Source organism: Salvelinus fontinalis, chromosome 5, assembly GCF_029448725.1.
Source record: "Salvelinus fontinalis isolate EN_2023a chromosome 5, ASM2944872v1, whole genome shotgun sequence".
Lineage (NCBI taxonomy): Eukaryota > Metazoa > Chordata > Actinopteri > Salmoniformes > Salmonidae > Salvelinus > Salvelinus fontinalis.
Window position 1 is genome coordinate 23,850,275 of NC_074669.1, and position 5,000 is coordinate 23,855,274.

The 5,000-nt window shown below is 47.5% G+C and overlaps 1 protein-coding gene across 2 annotated transcripts in view; it reads left to right on the forward strand.

The window, feature by feature from the left end:
- The window catches only part of dab1a (DAB adaptor protein 1a), a 300,794-nt gene that overhangs the window by 88,469 nt on the left and 207,325 nt on the right, over positions 1–5,000 (forward strand). The gene's annotated exons all lie outside the window — the stretch shown is intronic.

The window sequence follows — 5,000 nt, forward strand, 5'->3', positions numbered from 1 at the left end:
AGTTCCATGGTATTAATGTATGTGTGTGTGTGTTAGCGTGCTGGTCAGAGGGAGTTCCATGGTATTAATGTGTGTGTGTGTTAGCGTGCTGGTCAGAGGGAGTTCCATGGTATTAATGTGTGTGTGTGTTAGCGTGCTGGTCAGAGGGAGTTCCATGGTATTAATGTGTGTGTGTGTTAGCGTGCTGGTCAGAGGGAGTTCCATGGTATTAATGTGTGTGTGTGTGTGTGTGTTAGCGTGCTGGTCAGAGGGAGTTCCATGATATTAATGTTGTGTGTTAGCGTGCTGGTCAGAGGGAGTTCCATGGTATTAATGTGTGTGTGTGTTAGCGTGCTGGTCAGAGGGAGTTCCATGGTATTAATGTGTGTGTGTGTGTGTGTGTGTTAGCGTGCTGGTCGGATGGAGTTCCATGGTATTAATGTGTGTGTGTGTTAGCGTGCTGGTCAGAGGGAGTTCCATGGTATTAATGTGTGTGTGTGTGTGTGTGTGTGTTAGCGTGCTGGTCGGAAGGAGTTCCATGGTATTAATGTGTGTGTGTGTTAGCGTGCTGGTCAGAGGGAGTTCGATGGTATTAATGTGTGTGTGTGTGTGTGTTAGCGTGCTGGTCAGAGGGAGTTCCATGGTTTTAATGTGTATGTGTGTGTTTGTTAGCGTGCTGGTCAGAGGGAGTTCGATGGTATTAATGTGTGTGTGTGTGTGTGTTAGCGTGCTGGTCAGAGGGATTTCCATGGTATTAATGTGTGTGTGTGTTAGCGTGCTGGTCAGAGGGATTTCCATGGTATTAATGTGTGTGTGTGTTACCGTGCTGGTCAGAGGGAGTTCCATGATATTAATGTTGTGTGTTAGCGTGCTGGTCAGAGGGAGTTCCATGGTAATAATGTGTGTGTGTGTTAGCGTGCTGGTCAGAGGGAGTTCCATGGTATTAATGTGTGTGTGTGTGTTAGCGTGCTGGTCAGAGGGAGTTCCATGGTATTAATGTGTGTGTGTGTGTTAGCGTGCTGGTCGGAAGGAGTTCCATGGTATTAATGTGTGTGTGTGTTAGCGTGCTGGTCAGAGGGAGTTCCATGGTATTAATGTGTGTGTGTGTGTTAGCGTGCTGGTCAGAGGGAGTTCCATGGTATTAATGTGTGTGTGTGTGTTAGCGTGCTGGTCAGAGGGAGTTCCATGGTATTAATGTGTGTGTGTGTGTGTGTTAGCGTGCTGGTCGGAAGGAGTTCCATGGTATTAATGTGTGTGTGTGTTAGCGTGCTGGTCAGAGGGAGTTCCATGGTATTAATGTGTGTGTGTGTTAGCGTGCTGGTCAGAGGGAGTTCCATGATATTAATGTTGTGTGTTAGCGTGCTGGTCAGAGGGAGTTCCATGGTATTAATGTGTGTGTGTGTGTGTGTGTTAGCGTGCTGGTCAGAGGGAGTTCCATGATATTAATGTTGTGTGTTAGCGTGCTGGTCAGAGGGAGTTCCATGGTATTAATGTGTGTGTGTGTTAGCGTGCTGGTACGAGGGAGTTCCATGGTATTAATGTGTGTGTGTGTTAGCTTGCTGGTCAGAGGGAGTTCCATGGTATTAATGTGTGTGTGTGTTAGCGTGCTGGTCAGAGGGAGTTCCATGGTATTAATGTGTGTGTGTGTGTGTGTGTGTTAGCGTGCTGGTCGGAAGGAGTTCCATGGTATTAATGTGTGTGTGTGTTAGCGTGCTGGTCAGAGGGAGTTCCATGGTATTAATGTGTGTGTGTGTGTGTGTGTGTGTTAGCGTGCTGGTCGGAAGGAGTTCCATGGTATTAATGTGTGTGTGTGTTAGCGTGCTGGTCAGAGGGAGTTCCATGGTATTAATGTGTGTGTGTGTGTTAGCGTGCTGGTCAGAGGGAGTTCCATGGTATTAATGTGTGTGTGTGTGTGTGTTAGCGTGCTGGTCAGAGGGAGTTCCATGGTGTTAATGTGTGTGTGTGTTAGCGTGCTGGTCAGAGGGAGTTCCATGGTATTAATGTGTGTGTGTGTTAGCGTGCTGGTCAGAGGGAGTTCCATGGTATTAATGTGTGTGTGTGTGTGTTAGCGTGCTGGTCAGAGGGAGTTCCATGGTATTAATGTGTGTGTGTGTTAGCGTGCTGGTCAGAGGGAGTTCCATGGTATTAATGTGTGTGTGTGTGTGTTAGCGTGCTGGTCAGAGGGAGTTCCACGGTATTAATGTGTGTGTGTGTTAGCGTGCTGGTCAGAGGGAGTTCCATGGTATTAATGTGTGTGTGTGTTAGCGTGCTGGTCAGAGGGAGTTCCATGGTATTAATATGTGTGTGTGTCAGCGTGCTGGTCAGAGGGAGTTCCATGGTATTAATGTGTGTGTGTGTTAGCGTGCTGGTCATAGGGAGTTCCATGGTATTAATGTATGTGTGTGTGTGTTAGCGTGCTGGTCAGAGGGAGTTCCATGGTATTAATGTGTGTGTGTGTTAGCGTGCTGGTCAGAGGGAGTTCCATGGTATTAATGTGTGTGTGTGTGTGTTAGCGTGCTGGTCAGAGGGAGTTCCATGGTATTAATGTGTGTGTGTGTTAGCGTGCTGGTCAGAGGGAGTACCATGGTATTAATGTGTGTGTGTGTTAGCGTGCTGGTCAGAGGGAGTTCCATGGTATTAATATGTGTGTGTGTCAGCGTGCTGGTCAGAGGGAGTTCCATGGTATTAATGTGTGTGTGTGTTAGCGTGCTGGTCATAGGGAGTTCCATGGTATTAATGTGTGTGTGTGTTAGCGTGCTGGTCAGAGGGAGTTCCATGGTATTAATGTGTGTGTGTGTGTGTGTGTGTGTGTGTGTGTGTGTGTGTGTGTGTGTGTGTGTGTGTGTGTGTGTGTGTGTGTGTGTGTGTGTGTGTGTGTGTGTGTGTGTGTGTGTGTGTGTGTGTGTGTGTGTGTGTGTGTGTTAGCGTGCTGGTCAGAGGGAGTTCCATGGTATTAATGTTTGTGTGTGTGTGTGTTAGCGTGCTGGTCAGAGGGAGTTCCATGGTATTAATGTGTGTGTGTGTGTGTGTGTGTGTGTGTGTGTGTGTTAGCGTGCTGGTCAGAGGGAGTTCCATGGTATTAATGTGTGTGTGTGTGTGTGTGTGTGTTAGCGTGCTGGTCAGAGGGAGTTCCATGGTGTTAATGTGTGTGTGTGTTAGCGTGCTGGTCAGAGGGAGTTCCATGGTTTTAATGTGTATGTGTGTGTGTTAGCGTGCTGGTCAGAGGGAGTTCCATGGTATTAATGTGTGTGTGTGTGTGTGTGTGTGTGTTAGCGTGCTGGTCAGAGGGATTTCCATGGTATTAATGTGTGTGTGTGTTACCGTGCTGGTCAGAGGGAGTTCCATGGTATTAATGTGTGTGTGTGTGTGTGTGTGTTAGCGTGCTGGTCAGAGGGATTTCCATGGTATTAATGTGTGTGTGTGTTAGCGTGCTGGTCAGAGGGAGTTCCATGGTATTAATGTGTGTGTGTGTGTTAGCGTGCTGGTCAGAGGGAGTTCCATGATATTAATGTTGTGTGTTAGCGTGCTGGTCAGAGGGAGTTCCATGGTATTAATGTGTGTGTGTGAGTTAGCGTGCTGGTCAGAGGGAGTTCCATGGTATTAATGTGTGTGTGTGTTAGCGTGCTGGTCAGAGTGAGTTCCATGGTATTAATGTGTGTGTGTGTTAGCGTGCTGGTCAGAGGGAGTTCCATGGTATTAATGTGTGTGTGTGTTAGCGTGCTGGTCAGAGGGAGTTCCATGATATAATGTTGTGTGTTAGCGTGCTGGTCAGAGGGAGTTCCATGATATTAATGTTGTGTGTTAGCGTGCTGGTCAGAGGGAGTTCCATGGTATTAATGTGTGTGTGTGTTAGCGTGCTGGTCAGAGGGAGTTCCATGGTATAAATGTGTGTGTGTGTTAGCGTGCTGGTCAGAGGGAGTTCCATGGTATTAATGTGTGTGTGTGTGTGTGTGTGTTAGCGTGCTGGTCGGAAGGAGTTCCATGGTATTAATGTGTGTGTGTGTTAGCGTGCTGGTCAGAGGGAGTTCCATGGTATTAATGTGTGTGTGTGTGTGTGTGTGTTAGCGTGCTGGTCGGACGGAGATCCATGGTATTAATGTGTGTGTGTATTAGCGTGCTGGTCAGAGGGAGTTCCATGGTATTAATGTGTGTGTGTGTGTTAGCGTGCTGGTCAGAGGGAGTTCCATGGTATTAATGTGTGTGTGTGTGTGTGTTAGTGTGCTGGTCAGATGGAGTTCCATGGTATTAATGTGTGTGTGTGTGTGTGTTAGCGTGCTGGTCAGAGGGAGTTCCATGGTGTTAATGTGTGTGTGTGTTAGCGTGCTGGTCAGAGGGAGTTCCATGGTATTAATGTGTGTGTGTGTGTTAGCGTGCTGGTCAGAGGGAGTTCCATGGTATTAATGTGTGTGTGTGTGTGTTAGCGTGCTGGTCATAGGGAGTTCCATGGTATTAATGTGTGTGTGTGTGTGTTAGCGTGCTGGTCATAGGGAGTTCCATGGTATTAATGTATGTGTGTGTGTGTTAGCGTGCTGGTCAGAGGGAGTTCCATGGTATTAATGTGTGTGTGTGTTAGCGTGCTGGTCAGAGGGAGTTCCATGGTATTAATGTGTGTGTGTGTGTGTTAGCGTGCTGGTCAGAGGGAGTTCCATGGTATTAATGTGTGTGTGTGTTAGCGTGCTGGTCAGAGGGAGTTCCATGGTATTAATGTGTGTGTGTGTTAGCGTGCTGGTCAGAGGGAGTTCCATGGTATTAATATGTGTGTGTGTCAGCGTGCTGGTCAGAGGGAGTTCCATGGTATTAATGTGTGTGTGTGTTAGCGTGCTGGTCATAGGGAGTTCCATGGTATTAATGTGTGTGTGTGTTAGCGTGCTGGTCAGAGGGAGTTCCATGGTATTAATGTGTGTGTGTGTGTGTGTGTGTGTGTGTTAGCGTGCTGGTCAGAGGGAGTTCCATGGTATTAATGTTTGTGTGTGTGTGTGTTAGCGTGCTGGTCGGAAGGAGTTCCATGGTATTAATGTGTG